Raw genomic sequence first — 18,418 nt, forward strand, 5'->3', positions numbered from 1 at the left:
CTATTGAGTACCAGACAAAGATGCACAAGGCCCAGTTTTTGCCATCGAGGAATTTACAGACTGAACTAGGGAGGATTCTAAGATGACCTTCAAGATCCCTGTGTACACCAAGATTCCTGGTATACACAGATGTTCTCCCAATTATTCAAACAACCACTAATCTAGGCACTGCTGTGAGGGATTTTGCTGATGTAACTAAGGTCTCAAATCAGTTGACTTCCAGAGAGGGAGATTGTCCTTGGTGGGCCTGATGTCATCACGTGAGCCCTTACAAGGGATTGGGCTTTTCTTGGAGATTCAAAGCGTGAAGTAGATTCATCGTCAGTGAGATTCTCCACTAATGGCTTTGATGATGGAGGGGGCTGCTCTCCTGGAGAGGATTCTAGGAGCTCAGAGCAACCCCTGACCACCAGCCAGCAAGGAAATGAGACTTGAGTCTTACAACTGCAACGACCTCAGGGAGCTTGAAGGTGAATTTTCTGCAGAGCCTCCAGAGAAGAGCTCAGCCTGACTGATAGCATGACTTCAGCCTTGGGAACCCTGAGCAGAGAACTCAGTTATGCCGTGGCTGTGCTAGAAATTCTGCCTTACAGAACTGTGAGCTAATTAATGGGTGTTGTCTTAAGTTGCTAAATTTGTTTTAATTTGTTATGCAGCAGTAGAAAACTAATACACAGGACAATGAAGGAGACAGACACAAGAATAAAAAAATTCAATACGCTGTTGTGTTACAAAATGCTGCTTTTTTCTTTCTTTCTTTCTTTTAAATAGGGACACCTCAAGATAGAGCAATTGTCCTTGTAGTCTTACCTGGTTCTGCCACTTAAAGCATTATATGCATTAGTCTGGAAGTTTCATAAATGAAGAGATTCTTTAAATTTGGAACTAAAATATATAAAAGACACCGCTTTTCTTCTTTTTGGAAAGGAGGGAGTTTTACAAATACATGTGTTTTTAAATCCATCTATCAAGTTTGCTCCAAGTGATGGATGACCATAATTACAAAGTTTTATTTTATTTAACAAATACTTTTTGTCAGAAGATGAAAAATTCTCAGGATGAAAAAGAGAACTCTGAGGCTTCCCTGGTGGCACAGTGGTTAAGAATCTGCCTGCCGATGCAGGGGACACGGGTTCGATCCCTGGTCTGGGAAGATCCCACATGCCGCGGAGCAACTAAGCCCATGCGCCACAGCTACTGAGCCTGCGCTCTAGAGCCCGCGAGCCACAACTGCTGAGCCCATAAGCCACAACTACCGAAGCCTGCCCGTCTAGACCCTGTGCTCTGCAATAAGAGAGGCCACCACAGTGAGAAGCTCGAGCACCGCAAGAAAGAGTAGCCCCCGCTCGCCAAAACTAGAGAAAGCCCGTGTGCAGCAACGAAGACACATCACAGCCAAAAATAAATAAAATAAAATAAAATAAAAAGAGAATTCTGAATATAAAGCAATTGTTCAATAAATTGAATAGACATCGTTGGTTTCCTTAGAAAGGCATTGAGTTTAAAGAGCAGAAACTTGAGTTCTGGGTTGATTCCCACCTCAGTGACTTTAAGTTTCATGTATTGATAATCTGCAATTTACTTAATTGCCCTGAGCCTCAGTTTTCGCTTCTGAAAATGGTGACAATAAGTGAGATAAAGTATGTAAATTCCTTTCTCCAGAACCTGGCACACAGTAAGAACTCAGTAAATGCCATGATTACTCTTAATCTGCTTCTTGGGAATAATTTGTAGGAAGATCAGCTGATGAATTTTAAAAGTAAAATTCAGGAGTGACATGAGGGTGATAGCATGGTGAGTACTGATCACAGATGATGTAAAATATTTTTTCCAAGCATTTGGAGCAGGGTTTCTCAATAGCAGCACTATTGATATTTGGAACTGGCTCTTTCTTTCTTGTGGGCAGTTATCTTTTGCATTGTCGGATGTTTAGCAGTATCCCTGGCATCTACCTGCTAGATGCCAGTAGCATCCCCCCCCCACCCCCCCTGCCACTGTGACAATCAAAAGTGTCTCCAGACATTGTTAACTGTTCCCTGGAGGCCAAAATCACCCCCACTTGAGAACTACAGATTTAGAGAGAAAAGTCTTGCACTTTTTATGGAAAGGGTGCTCATATAAAAGCAGTAGAAATTAGTTCTGGAAAGTGCATCTACAGAGGCTGCTTGAACCTAGGTTTCCTTAATGCAACTGGAAAAGTCAGTTGCTTAGACAGGAAGCCAATAAGTCACTCTGCTTCCCTCCTGCTTGGACAGAGTCCTGTGAGGCTCCAGGTACAGGGCAGTGGTCATTCCGGAACTTCAGCCAGGTCTTTTGTGTAGCCCAAGGCTGAAGGAACATCAGGGACCCCTGAATCCCCTTTCTTTTTTTTTTTTTTTTTTTTTTTTTTGCCTTTGGCCATTGTTCAGAAGTAGAAGGAAAATTAAACCATAGCCCCATTGGTGGGCAGAGAGTTGTTCAGGCTTCATTGCATTCAGAGAAATGTTTCTCTTCTTTTACAGTAATCTAGACTTTACTCTTTCTGAACACTGTCTTTGGGAGATGTGTGTTGTTAAGGAGAGGAGGCATCTTCAAACCTGGCTGGGAGGTCTCAGAAGCCCGAATCAGAATTGCAAAGCCCACCCAAGATTCTCCTACTCAAGCTGACTCTGTGGCTGTTATCCTAGTGTGAGTAAGGCTGACTTGGATATATAATTTTACCTTTTATTTACTCCCACATTGTAAGTGCATTTAATTAGCCCTACCATCTGGTGAATCTGCTTCATCCACAGAGCCTCGTGGTCATGTGGCACAAGGAACGAGGCAGAAAGGGAAGTGTGGCTGGCTCCACATTCACCCTTTGAACCCAAGGTAGTTGCATTCTATCGTGAGGGACTGTAGCCGCCAAGCTCCAGGAGGTGACCGTCAGTAGAGTGGTGTGTGATTTGTCACAGCAGTGATGGGAGAGGTGAAAGGACTCCAGGATCTGGAGACAAAAACCCCCAAGAAGTCAACATAAGAGGGATGAGAGCCATCCCCACGTCTTCCCAATACACTCAGGAGAGGTGACACTTGGGCAGTGGGGTGGGGCAGATAAATAGAAGGTAGTCGGGTGAGTTCAGCCTATGCCAAAGTTTATGTTTCATTGTAACTGGCGTTTGAAAAAAAAATTAAATTGGAAGATCAGCAAAAATGAAAAATCTACATAAATGGGTCACTGTGACCCAAATACCCCACAAACCTCAGGAGAAGAATTTTCTTCAGCATTCTTGCCCTCTGGCCAGAAAAATTCATTCTGAATTTTGTTTCTGAATCTGTCGATCTTAACTTCTACAAAATCATTTCTTTCTTGTTATCCCTCTAAAGGCTTTGCATCTAGAATCTGAGGAAGCTTCGGGTTACATAATTTCGCTACATTTGCCTTCAAAGCATGTCTACCTGATCAAATTCCCTGATAAACATTTTCCTTTTATATATGTCAAAGAAACAGAAATTATTTTTATTTTATTTTTATTTTTTAAAATACATTTAAACACCTCAGCATTCTATTTTGTTCAGTCATTCCCCTCCTTGCCCTTACTCTCAACTATAATAGTTTCTCATGTTCCCTGTTTCTAAACATTTTCATTGCCTTCTTTCCATATAACACACAGAACTCCCTTTTCAGCGATATCTCTTTGGTGGTGCTGAAAGAGAAACACAGACTTTATGGTGGCAAAATGGTTGTTTTTTTTTTTTTTTTTTGCGGTACGCGGGCCTCTCACTGTTGTGGCCTCTCCCGTTGTGGAGCACAGGCTCCGGACGCACAGGCTCAGCGGACATGGATCACGGGCCCAGCCGCTCCGCGGCATGTGGGATCTTCCCAGACCGGGGCACGAACCCGTGTCCCCTGCATCGGCAGCCGGACTCTCAACCACTGCGCCACCAGGGAAGCCCAAAATGGTTGTTTTAATACTTTTCTTTTCTCTTTCTGATCATGATTATAGTTCTGCCTTTATTTTGTCTGCTGAGGCTTATTAGCACCTCATTACATTAGCTCATTCTCTAGCGAGGTGTCCCAAGAGCATTACTCCAGAACTCCTACAAGGATGTAGATTTCCCTCTGGGAAAAGACATGTATCCAGGAAATTTGCTAAACCAGAACCTGCTGTCCTTAAATTAGCAGACTGATCTTTTATGATACATCCACTTAGTAAGATACAATGATCTGGATGACAGCAGAGCTTGCTTTACTCCAGCCTTGCCCCAGACAGAGAGCGTGCTTGTCCTCAGCTGCAACGCCAGCAAAGTAGTTGATAGAACGAGTGCAGCTAAGATTTGTGACACAAATGGAAGTTGGGGTGTTAGAAAGACTTCAATTAATTAATTGTGACCTTGGATAGGTTACCTAACTCCTGTGAACCCCCATTTCCTCATCTGTAAAAACGCAATAAAGGTATATTCCTTGTGAACTTGTAAGAATTTGAGAAAATAAGTATGTGAGTGTGTGTTTAATAGGGGAAGACAGTGCAAAGATCAGCATGAAGTTTTTTAGAAAGTGAGAAATTTGACAATATATCTAAAGTCCTGATAGTAGTGGTCCTTGGTCTATAATGTGTGTAGAGATATTGATTAAGTTTAGGTTTCGTTAAATTAAGTATGCCTGTTAAAAAATTTAAGACGTAACAGTTAGAAATTGCCTTCAGCTAATAATAAAAATCTTGACTAAAGTGACTTGAACAAAATCAGAGTTGGTTTTTGTTTCATATGAATGAAATGTGGAGGTGGGCAGTTCAGGGCAGATTCGGCCACTCCTTGGTCATCAGGGGTCGGGCTCTTTCTGTCCTACTATCCTTAGGGTGTGGCTTCCATCTTCAAAGTTGCCTCAGGGTGCATCATGGTTTTTGGAGTTCCAACTATCACACCCACATTCCAAGCAGGACAAAGGAGGGAAGGACAGAGGAACATAGGCCAACTGTCATTATTCTTTTAATGAGCCTTCCCAGAAGTTCCAACTAACTTCTCACACACTGTTTCCCTTCTATCTTTGAGGGATACTCAGAAATGTAGTTTCTCAGCAAGGTTTATTTCCCAGTTTCGTTGCTAAGGAAAAAAGGGAGAATCGCTATCGCAGAGACATCGAGCAGGTTCTGCCATAAGGGTAACCACTAAATATTAGAGAAAGAATGAGAAACTTCCAAACAAATAGAAAGGAAAATGGGGACCAAAGAAAGTCCATCGATCCAACAGATGGCAGGAATGGAATAAACAGAAGCCAAGAAAAATCATTCTAATGAATGATATACACAAAATAAGATGGAGTAAATAATTCCAGTGTTTAAGTGTACTCATAATCAATGTGAAAGGACTTAACCCACAGATGAGAACATAGATTGTCAGACAGGATAAATCAAACAAAAGTCATCCATGTGCTGTTTATAAGAGACACACTTAAGTTATAACAGAGGAAGTGTGAAAGCAAAGGACTGGGAAAATATGTAACAGGCAAATTCCTGTTAAAGGATAATGTTTTTAAAAGATAATATCACGATGCTTATATAAATAGAGAAGAAAACATCAAAGATTTTATTTAACTCTTTAATTAGTGAGGGAACTAGTAAGATGCTATAAAAGAGAATTCAAAGTATTACACTTTTATAGTTAAATCAGGAATGAATACACAAATAGATGCAAAATTGGTTAATATCCACAGGGTGATAATCAATTACATTTCACTGAACACAATTTTTATATCGACAGAGAAAAATTATTTGCATTGCTATCAGTTTTCTATAAGACAGCTCAAAGACAAGGAAAGGCACAAACTACAGAACCTGAAAACTCAGCGGGATGTGCTCTCAAACAATGCTTAATTTTCCATTGAAGACACCAGGGAAGCTTTTGCTCTGTTAGTCCTTCACAACGTTCCCTAGTGTCCCCTCTCCTTCTATGATCATAACAATCTCAAAGGAAGATTACTCTTTTTTTAAAAAAATTATTTATTTATTATTTATTTTTGGTCGCATTGGGTCTTTGTTGCTGTGCGCAGGCTGTGTTGCGGCGAGCGGGGGTCCTTGTTGTGGTGCGCGGGCCTCTCATTGCGGTGGCTTCTCCTGTTGTGGAGCACGGGCTCTAGGCACGCGGGCCTCAGTAGTTGTGGCTCATGGGCTCTAGAGTGCCGGCTCAGTAGTTGTGACGCACAGGCTTAGTTGCTCCACAGCATGGGGGATCTTCCTGGACCAGGGCTCGAACCCGTGTCCCCTGCATGGGCAGGCAGGTTCTTAACCACTGTGCCACCAGGGAAGCTCTCGTAGAAAGATTATTCTTAAGTTTGACTGGCAAGATCCAGGTCCACAGAGTAATTTGACCAACTACAAAATTAATTTTTGTCTTGAAGTTTTCATAAGGAATCCCAGAATGATCTCTTAAAAGATTTGCTCTCCTATGGCTAGGAAATTCTTGCCATCAAATTATGCCTGCAGTATCTATAAATTTGGGTGAATTTCTTTCCTCTTAAAATCTTCCAAATTTCTTAAGGCTCCTGGTCTGCCAGGAAGTAACCTTCCTCACCTCCTGTGAGGCTGGGATCCTATAAGCCAGACACCACCCAGTTTTCCTAGGAGGGCTTTGTAAGCGTCAGCTCCATAAGCCAAGTCAACCTTCGCTCCCTAAAAGTGGTTGGTCATATCTGACGAAATAAGCATCATTCTCAAATATGGCTCTCCAGGAAAGGCCCTGGTTGTACAATCAATTCATTCAATTGTATCCTGGTAAGGAGAAGAGATTCTTTCTGAACCTTGGCAAATAATTATATTGCCATGAAAAGCATGGAGAATCAGTAAGAGTTTCTGAATTCTGTAAGATCAGTGGTGATCAAATATAATTTTTAAATGTTCCATTTCAGTTTACAAAAGCAGAACCTACTAAATTTTATAGGTTACAAATAGCTTAAGAAGAAAGAAAAGGGTTTATTTATACAACCAGAATATAGAACACTGAAATGAAATCAACATTCCAAAAAATAACCACAGTGAAATTTTCCTCATCAGTTCACTCTGTCTTATGTAATTAATTCTTGTTCTCTGAGCCTTGGGTTAGTAGTCCTCTTGACTAAAAACAGTCCTGGAGATCTTGATTTGGTCCACTGGTATGGTATGAAAGTTATCTAAGAGATGCCAGCTCAGAAGCATGTACACTAGAGGCTAAGTTTTAAAGCACTGATAGCCTGAAGTACCTGGTACAGTCCTTTTCTATACTGAGAAAAGACTCTGAGACCATCCTTCTTGGTTGAAGACAAAATTGGCCTGTAGCAGGACTTCCCTGGTGGTACAGTGGTTAAGAATCCACCTGCCAATGCAGGAGACACGGGTTTGAGCCCGGGTGTGGGAAGATCCCACATGCTGTGGAGCAACTAAGCCCATGTACCGCAACTGCTGAATCCTGCATGCCTAGAGCCCGTGCTCTGCAACAAGAGAAGCCACCGCAATGAGAGGCCTGCGCATCGCAACGAGGAGTGGCCCCCGCTCGCCGCAACTAGAGAAAGCCCGTGTGCAGCAATGAAGATCCAATGCAGCCAAAAATAAATAAATAAATAAATTTATTAAAAAAAAAAAATTGGGCTGCAGCTTCCAGCAAAGCCTTCAGGCAAGCATCAGAGTAAAATAAAAACTACTTGTAGATGGCAGAGACTTAAAATGGCTATGTTTAATTTATGACTAGTAACCTTCAAATGTGAAAGGTCTGATGAGGGGTGCCTAATAATAATGCAACCCACAAGGAAATTTGGTTGTTTCTATAGCATGCCAAAGAAAGATAATAACGTCACCCCCCTGGCAAAAAAAAAGTCTGTCCTTAAGGATAATGATTGAGCTTACATTCAAAGATATCTGATTCATTAAAATGGAGAAACGTAATTTTATGGAGGAAAAATCTTGAGATATAACGTAATGATCATAGAACATAATATACCAAGAATATACTAAGAATAGCAAGTAAAGAGATTCAGGAGTAGGGCCCAGACCTCTGTATTTTTTATAAAACTCCACAGGTAAGTTTGACGTGCATTCCCATTTTGACAACCAGTAGACACCAGGTTCAAATTAAAGAAATAAGACTATGGCCAGGCCAAGGTAAGATGTTAATTACTGAAATTATGATTGAGACTACACTGTTGTATAACTATACTGTTGTCGAATGTCATCAGGCAAAGTATTGCCAGGACTCTGATAAATACAGGAAAACACGACACACCTATTTCGTAAGAGTTTTGATCAGTATTTTCCTTGAGGATAAAAACAGAACACGGGGGCTTCCCTGGTGGCGCAGTGGTTGAGAGTCCGCCTGCCGATGCAGGGGACACGGGTTCGTGCCCCGGTCCGGGAAGATCCCACATGCCGCGGAGCGGCTGGGCCCGTGAGCCATGGCCGCTGAGCCTGCGCGTCCGGAGCCTGTGCTCCGCAACGGGAGAGGCCACAACAGTGAGAGGCCCGTGTATGGCAAAACAAACAAACAAACAAAAACAACAGAACACGGACAGACAGGGCATTTACAAATCTCCAGGGATTTCCTGGAAAGCGTACCATTTCTGAAATATTTATATTAACAATAGTTTATCTGTACAAGTTTAACCTAGGGAAAGCTGAGCTCCTCTTCTGATCTGACAGCTCTACTCATGCAAGTCCTACAATAGTAATGCATTAAACAAATCTAGCGCCTCTCCTTTTACAAGGTGAAAGAACAAGGCTTTGTGACTTCCAGGGACCCTCTAGGGAACCTCAAGATTGTTTTAGATGTAAAAGACATCTTGATTTTCTGTACACTTTAAAATGGCTAAAATGGTAAGTTTTATATTATATATATTTTACCACAACAAAAAGATTTTTTTAAAAATTTAAATTACAATTAAAGAATACCCCCACCCCGAACCCTGATTTTATTTTACTTTTTCTAAATTTAAGATCTAATTTTTGGGGAAATGAAAATAAAAAACTTATCAGAAGATATTTGGATACTTAATTAAGATGGGATCATGGATGACTTAGAAACAGTAATTGATTACCTATTTAATTAGAGTCACAATAAACATAGATGGTAGCAGGATTTTAAAAAATCTATGTTCTTTCACAAGTGAAGAACCTTGGTTCTTTTTCTTCCTTAAATAATCAAGAATATAGTGAAGTCAACATAAAGCACAGGAAATTATTCTGGTAAAACCCAGAATCTTTGGTTACACAGCAGGTAATGATAACCTTTACATTGTAGGCTGAGGCATTACTCAGTAAATCAAGGCAACAAGCCTACCAAAATTGGGCAAACTTTGCTAAGATTTTAACACATTACAGAGCTACTTTTCAGACTCGAGTATTAGAAACTAAGGCAAATAAAATGTAATTTCCAAGTTCTGTCTTTCATTATCCATTTTCCTATTCTGAAACAGACTGACATTTTACTTTAGAACAGATCTTAGGGGGCTGCAAGGTCAAAACTAATTTTATTATAACACTAAGATGTTATCTATGTTAACATGCAGTGCATTAATCATTGCTGTTGGCAAATGAATCAATATGTATTTTTAAAAGTTCTCAGTTGCCACCTTTAATACAGTAAATGTCGATAAGTTATAACCCACATAAACAAAAGTCGCTGGGGCCCTCAATAAATCATGAGTGTACAAAGGGGCCCAGAAACTAACAAACAAAAAAAGTCCAAGAAGTACTGCCTTAGGATAAATTTATTCCTTTTCCTTGGAAAACAAAAGCACACCTACAGTTGTACATCTATTTATGAGAAAAGCTCTCTAGAAAGTGGGCATAGAGGGAACCTACCTCAACACAGTAAAGGCCACGTATGACAAGCCCAGAGCTAACATCATACTCAGTGGTGAAAAGCTGAAAGCATTTCTTCTGAGATCAGGAACAAGACAAGGATACCCCCTCCTGCCATTTTTATTCAACATAGTCTTCTTGGAAGTCCTAGCCACAGCAATCAGACAAGAAAGAAATAAAAGGAATCCAAATTGGAAAGGAAGAAATAAAATTGTCACTGTTTGAAGATGACGTGATACTATACATAGAAAATCCTAAAGATGCCACCAAAAAAAACTACCAGAGCTCATGAATGAATTCAGTAGAGTTGCAGGATACAAAATTAATATAGAGAAATCTGTTGCATTTCTATATACTAACAATGAACTATCAGAAAGAGAAATTAAGGAAACAACCTCATTTACAATTGCATCAAAAAGAATAAAATACCTAAGAATAAACCTGCCTAAGGAGGTAAAATATCTGTACTAGGAAAAGTATAAGACACTAATGAAAGAAATTGAAAATGACACAAACAGATGGAAAGATATACTGTGTTTAACCCACACACTTATGGTCAGTTAATCTATGACAAAGGAGGCAAGAACATACAATGGAGAAAAGACAGTCTCTTCAATAAGTGATGCTGGGAAAACTGGACAGCTACACATAAAAGAATGAAATTAGAATATTTTCTAACAACATATAGAAAAATAAACTAAAAATGGATTAAAGACCTAAATGTGAGACCAGAAACCATAAAACTCCTAGAAGGAAACATAGGCATAACACTCTTTGACAGAAATCATAGCAATGTTTTTTCAATTTGTCACCTAAGGCAAAGGAAACAGAAGCAAAAATTTAAAAATGGGAACTAATTAAACTTAAAACTTTTTGCACAGCAAAGGAATCCATCGACAAATGAAAAGACAACCTACTGAATAGGAGAAAGAATTTGCAAATGATATGACTGATATGGGGTTAATATCCAAAAATGTATAAATAGCTCATACAACTCAACATCAAAAAAACAAACCACCTGATTTAAAAATGGGCAGAAGGGGACTTCCCTGGTGATCCAGGAGTAAGACTCCATGCTCCCAATGCAGGGGGCCCGGGTTCAATCCTTGGTAAGGGAACTAGATCCCACGTGCATGCCGCAACTAAAGATCCCACACGCCACAACTAAAGATCCCACACGCCACAACTAAGACCCAGTGCAGCCAAATAAATAAATAAATAATTTTAAAAATAATAAAAATAAAAATGGGCAGAAGACCTGAATAGATGTTTTTGCAACGAAGACATACAGATGGCCAACAGGCACATGAAAAACTGCTCAATATCATATATCATCAGAGAAATGCAAATCGAAACCACAATGAGCTATTACCTCACATCTGTCAGAATGGCTACCATCAAAAAGTCTACAAATAATGTTGGTGAGGATGTGGAGAAAAGGGAACCCGAGAACACTGTTGGTGGGAATGTAAATTGGTGCAGTCACCATGGAAAACATTATGGAGGTTCCTCAAAAAATTTAAAATAGAACTACCATATGACCCAGCAATTACACTCCTGGGTATATATCTGAAGAAAACAAAAACAGTAATTTAAAAAGATACATGCACCCCAATGTTCACAGCAGCACTATTTACATTGCCAAGGTATGGAAGCAACCTAAGTGTCCATCAACAGATGAATGGATAAAGATGATGTGGTGTGTGTGTATATATATATATATATATATATATATATATATATATATATATATATAGTGGAATACTACTCAGCCATAAAAAAGAATGAAATTTTGTCATTTGCAGCAATATGGATGGGCCTAGAGGGTATTATGCTTAGTGAAATAAGTCAGACTGAGAAAGACAAATACTGTATGATATTTCTTATATGTGGATGCTAAAAAACAAAACAAGCTAGTGAACATAACACAAAAGAAACAGACTCACAGATAAGAGAACAAACTAGTGGTTATCATCAGTGGGGAAAGGAAAGGGAGGAGGAGCAAGATAGAGGAAGGGGACTAAGAGGTACAAATTACCATGTATAAAATAAATAAGCTATAAGTATGTATTGTACAGCACAGGGAATATAGCCAATATTTTATAATAACTCTAAATGGAGTATAAACTTTAAAAATTGTGAATCACTATGTTGTACACCTGAAACATGTAATACTGTAAATCAACTATACCTCAATTTTTAAAAAGCACATACAGTTGTATTTCTTTGTCGCTATTATTCCTAGCGTAGCCTCAATAACTCTTTTTTTTTTGGCTGTGTTGTACGACATTCGGGATCTTAGTTCCCTGACCAGGGATCAAACACGTGCCCCCTGTATTGGGAGCATGGAGTCTTAACCACTGGACTGCCAGGGAAGTCCCAATAACTCATACTAATTAAACTTTAAATCACAATAATTAACTTCCATTTATAATGACCCAAAGATGTATCCTCTCTGTAGCATATGAAAATAAGAAGCAAAGTACATACAATTAAATAGTGGTTACTAGTCCACATTTTGGTATTCTAACTTACCTGGTTGCATATACCAGAAAGCCAAACCAGCTTAAGCAAAAAGGAAATACACGGGGTCGGGTAACTGAGAAGTTTAGGAGTGGAATAACTTTGGCATGGTTGACTCTAGCTGCTCAAATAAAGTCACTGGGCATCTGTCTCTTTTCATCTCTTGGTTCTGTTTTCCTCTGAGCTGGCCTTGTTCTTCAGAGCCGTCTGCCTTCTCATGACGAAAAGAAAGTCCCTAGCAGCACTAAGCTCACATGATCTTTAGTGTCTAACAGCTCAGAAAATGGAGATTCAGATCATCTCTTTTAGTATCTGATTATTCTCCCTAAAAGGTCCTTAAGTAGCTCTACTTGGAGCAGAAGCCCATCCCTGGGCCAATAGCTGACTCCAGAGGTCTGGGATACTCCAAATGCTCAGCCTGGACCACCTGCCCACCCCTGTGATCATTTAGAATAGGGAGCAGGTGTTCTCTGCCCCAAGCATGATGCTCACTGTTTTCATGAAAAGGCAGTCTTGAAACTTCAGCAGGGCGCCACGGAGGCCTACGAGCAGATCCAAAAGGAGCCCCTGAAGCTGAAAGGCGTGGCAGAGCTCAGAGTGACTAAGCGGAAGAAGAAAGAGAACAAAGACAAGGTGAAACTCCTGTAAGCGATGGGAACAAGCAAAAAGAACGAGGAGAAGTGGCGCAGCCTGGACAAGCGGACACTGGCCCAGGTGGCCTCTGAGAAGAAGCGGGAGAAATGGCAAATGGAAAGGATCCTGAAGAAAGCATCCAAAACCCACAAGCAGACAGTAGAAGACTTCAACAGACACCTGGACACACTCACGGAGCACTATGACATTCCTAAAGTTAGCTGAACAAAGGAGCCTCCCCATCCGGGGTACGGAGTAGCATCGAGGCAAAGTTGGGATTATGTTTGGTGCCTTTGGCATTTTCTAGAAATATTCTCTTACACCCATCCTTACGTCTTCTGCTTGAGACAGTGCTTTTCAAAACTGTTATGTCCTCATTCTGGAACTTGATTAAAGTAAGACTGTCCTTTTACTCTATTTTGATTTCTCGGTAGGACGTAGAAGAGAAAGCTTTTAGCTTGGAAAGTTTACCCAGAGATTAAGGTTATTTCTGTGTAAGTGCTGTGGAAAAGTGTTTTTACCCCCGAGTTGCATCTGACTCTTTGACAGCCAGCCAGCTGGCTTTGCCTAGATGAAACCAACTCCAGAGACAAGGGGCTAATGCCAGCGTGGCCTGCAGCATGCAGACCGCTGTAGGGCCCTGCAGGGGCTGCCTTTCCAAGCTCCCTCTAGCTTGGGGCTCATGCTGTCCCGTCCAGGGTCCAGGGAAGCCACTTGTAGCTTCGTGGCCTTCAGACTACCTCCTCAGCCACCTGGCCACTGAGACAATGTGGCCTGGGAAACAGAACAACCACCTAAGGCAAGGATGGAACGTACATCTTGTCCCTTTCTGAAGCTGTGGCCAGTGTGTAGCCTCTTCCCCCAATGTCCCCATTCCAGACATGTCTAGTGGGTGTTGCCATGGCAGACATTGCCAGTTGAGCACAGAATTCTTTGTAATGGAACCCAGACCCAACCTGCCTTCCTACCCTCCACCCTGGGCTCCAAGCAGCTCCCCGTATTTATTCAGAGTTGGCACATAACATGTTTGGCGTTCCTGGCCTCAGGACACCTCAGGTGTGATGGGACCAATGCAGAGCTCCAGAACCAACAGACATGGGTACAGTTGAAAGGAAGGACTGAGGTTCCCATGCTGGAGAGCCAGGATCTTTGAGGGCCTATGTGTACCCACCAGATGAAGATCAAATTGCATGTGCTATTGGGAGAAAGTGTGTTGACATAGATGCTGAAAGAATAAGAAAGTCAAAAAAGAAAAACCAAGTGTTGGGTTTGGGACTGTCATATGTGAAAGGCAGAATAAAACAAAAAAGTTATTAAAATAAAGAAAAGGCAGCCTTGTTTAGCAAAAAGAACACTAAACTGATAGTCAAAATACCTTGGTTTTGCTTCTGCTCTGCCACCTCCTAACTGTGTGACCTTGGGCAGGCAATTTCACTTCCTCAGACACCAGTATTTTGTGGTATAGAATGAATGGGTTGGATTAGGTGATTCCAGACTTAAATGTCTATAAATGTTTTTCATTAATTCAGAAAGAATCAATGTTTATTTGTCTGTTTGGGGGCTCAAAACAAGATGTAGAAGTAAGTTCTAGTAGTCCTAGTCAATAACAGAAACGTATTCAAGCTAAGTTAAGCGAAAGAAAAAAAAGTCAGGAGAACTTTGTACAAAAATCCGGAGTATCTCACAGAACCCAAGGACAGAAGTGGACATCACGAAAGCCAAGCAGCAGGAACTACAAAACTACCAGGAACTATTATTTTCTCTCAGTCTCTGTCTCTCCCTCTCCCTTCCTACCTCCCTCTTGCTCTCTCTCTCTCTCTCTAACCAGATTATTTTTTTCCCCCTTTTCCCTATATTTTGCACATCTGTTCCGTTCTCCTCTGTAAATGTCTACTTTCTCTGCTTCTCCCGGCATGTGGATGAGAATGGTTTTCCATGATGGCAGCTTCTGCTCTTCAGTTTCCATAACCCTCATTCCAGCTAAAAGGCACAACACAATCATCCCTGAAGCTCACCTCCAAGTCTGATTGCCTCACCTCAGGTCAGGTGTCCATTCGTGGCCAGCAAAGCAGGGTCATCAATCATAAACATGGCTGCCTCATGGAGATGGAGATGTTCTCAATGAAATGGGGGTACTGAACTGGGAAGACACCCCCAAAGGTATCTATTTCAACAGTTAGGCTAATTTTTTTTTTTACCGACAAGTGCAAGGTACTATTGTTAAGAAAGAAGAACTCAACAAGAAATAACAAATGTCGGAGAGGATGTAGAGAAAAAGGAACTTTTGTACACTGTTGGTGGGAATGTAAATTGGTGCAGCCACTATGGAAAACAGCATGTAAGTTCCTTGAAAAATTAAAAATAGAACTACCATATGATCCAGCAACTCCATTTTTGGGTATTTATCTGAAGAAAATGAAAACACTAACTTGAAAAGATATATGAACCCTCATGTTCATTGCAGCATTATTTATAATAGCTAAGACATGGAAGCAGTCTAAGTGTCCATCAGTGGAAGAATGGATAAAAAAGATGTCATACACACACAGACGAATATATACACACAATGGAATTTTATTCAGCCATGAAAAAGAAGGACCTCTTGCCACTTTTGACCACATTGGATGGATCTTGAGGACATTATGCTAAGTGAAATAAGACAGACAGAGAAAGACAAATTCCATATGATCTCACTAATATGCTGAATCAAAAAAAACAAGTAAAACGGCTCATAGATACTGAGAACAGATTGGTGGTTGCCAGAGGTGGGGGGGGGAGTGGGTGAAATGGGTCAAAGTGTGGTCAAAAGTACAAATTTCCAGTTATAAAATAAATAAGTCCTGGGGATGTACAGCATGGTGGCTTCAGTTAATAATACTGTATTGTATATTTGAAAGCTGCTAAGAGAGTAGAGCTTAAAAGTTCTCATTACACACACACACAAATTGTAGCTACATGTGGTGAATGATATTCACCAGACTTATTGTGGTGATCATTTCACAACACTTGTATGTACAGAAATCAAATAATTATGTTGTACACCGAAAACTAACATAATGTTATATGTCAATTATATCTCAATTTTTTAAAAAGGAAAAAGAAAGAACTTTACAACTATAAGGCTTTTAGATAGATAAACATGAGTTAAAAAAAAAAAACTTCTTGGAAGGGGATGGATTCATAGAGTAGAGGAAACTGAGCATGAGTCATAATAACACCATTTTAAAAACGCAGTAGGGAAAAAAAACACAGTGGGAAGTGTAACCAAAAGTATAACACAAACAGTTTTAGTGTCTTGTATGATTTATATATATTTGGCAATGAGGATTCTGATAATCAATATGTGGATCTGGTGGTATTTCTTTTCTGAACTCAATTAGAAAACCAGATGGATCAATTTCCAACAGCAGCTCCCAAGCTAATATGTTCTGATCCCACCTCTTAGAAGAAAGGCCATCTGACGGAATGCCCAGGTGGAATCACAAGGCATTTCATACTGATACCCTCATTTCTGGTCATACCTCTTATAGTTATTTATAAATAAATATTTATATTATATATAGAGAGAAATAAATGTGGAGATTTCATAGAAATGGAATCATATAATATGTGTGGTCTTTCATGTCTGGCTTCTTCCATTTAGTACAGATATGCCACATATTTTTATCCATTCATCAGTTGATGGACATTTGGGTTGTTTCCACCTTTTGGCTATTGTGAATAGTGCTGCTGTGAATATTTGTGTACGAGCTCTTGTTTGAACACCTGTTTTCAATTCTTTTGGGTATACACCCAGGAATGGAATTGCTGGGTCATATGATAATTCTATGTTTAACTTATTAAGAAACTGTCAAAATGTTTTCCAGAGCGGCCGCACCATTTCACATTCTCACCAGGGTTACATGATGAGGGTTATAATTTCTCCACATCGTGGCCAACATTCCTTTTCCGTTTTTTGACTACAGCTAACCTAGTGAGTATGAAGAGGGAATCTCAAGGTGGTTTCGAGTTGCCTTTCTCTAATAACTAAGTTCTTAGGTTTTTGATTGCACAGAAAAGATTGTTTACTCTCAGAGGCATGGATTGTACCTTAGAGGTTTAATATTCTCAGGGCTGAGAACACAGTAGGTGATTTAATCATTGCCTGCTGACAAATTTTTCATTTGGCAAACATTTACAAGCAGAGTCTGGGCTTCGTGTGAGCTCAGCACCAATCAACAAGAGTTCTATTTAGCTTCAGGAGGTCAGAAGATCAGAGCACATGGATACATTCTAAAGACTCTGACAACAGGCCCCTAAGAAGGCAGATTCACACCTCAACATGACACAGCAATGGAAGCTTTAGAAGCAATTTGATCCATTGCACCAAATGGTGGCTGAAGGTCAATTACAATGAAAATCGGTATTGGCTTCTGTTTTCATCTCCCTTTTCACTTTTAATAAAACGTGTCTTGGCAGAAATCTCTTAAGGCAGATGGGTGCCCACTTTGTAGAGGTGTTTGGTGGGTTAATGTGAGCCAAACACTTCATGATAAGACGTCCGCTGCAACTGAAGAGTCAGGTGCTCTTATTAATGAGACTTTTAATTCTGAGCATTTACTCCATGCAAGATTCTGTCCCAGGCAATTTATTAATAGCTGAGAACGTAATGCGCAGCTTTCAGACATTATCTCAATCTTAATAAATAGCTCTTTCCTCTGCTGCAGCACTGGTTCTGTCTGGGCTCAGATCTGAGCTCTGCCCCTCACTAGCTATGAGATTTAACCTCTGTGAACATCAATTTCCTTATCTGGAAAGATGGAAATTAAAACGCTCATCTCTTAGGTTGTTTTTAGGATGAGCTAGGATAACCTGGTTAACGTACTACAATGTCTGGTACCTGGAGAGAAGTTAATAATGTTAGCTCTCTTTGCCTTCATTTAGAAGTAGGGATATTACAGATATTATTCCTCCTACTTTGTAGATGGGAGGAGTGAGGCACAAGCCTCACAGTGAATGAGTCATCATCCTGTCTTCCCAGCTCACAGCCATTTCCAGCTCCCTGAGGACTGCATGCTGAACCAGGGTGATGGACCACAGCAGTCATGTTCGTACCACAGGCACAGCCTTCAGGTCATTGCTCATTGAATTGAGGGAGACAGACATGGGATTAAAGTGGGCCAATTACATTCTTGTGTAAGAATTTGGAATTGAGACCGAGAGGCAGAAAGTTAGAATCTGTATGTGGTTAGAAGCGTGTCACGTAATTTAGAATCTTGATGCCACTACATTCTGGCATATGGATGGGGGAGTGCAGAAAGTTGGTCCTCAGAGAGAGAAGAGGGAAGTAGATGTGCAGAAAGAAGCAGCAATGAGAGCCTAGAAGAGACCCCAGTGGTTTTCCAGTACTTGGTTCTAGTATTTTCTGAGCCCAGCTCACACATTTTCCCTTGGATTCCATGAGACACCCACCTACAGACTTATAATAAATTCCCTCAGGT

At 40.5% G+C, this 18,418-nt stretch overlaps 1 pseudogene; it reads left to right on the forward strand.

Annotated features, from left to right (window-relative positions):
- Positions 1 to 519: 519 nt before the first annotated feature.
- LOC115853937 (protein FAM32A-like) lies at positions 520 to 14,091 on the forward strand (annotated as a pseudogene).
- The last annotated feature ends 4,327 nt before the right edge of the window (positions 14,092 to 18,418 follow it).

Source organism: Globicephala melas, chromosome 9 (assembly GCF_963455315.2).
Source record: "Globicephala melas chromosome 9, mGloMel1.2, whole genome shotgun sequence".
Lineage (NCBI taxonomy): Eukaryota > Metazoa > Chordata > Mammalia > Artiodactyla > Delphinidae > Globicephala > Globicephala melas.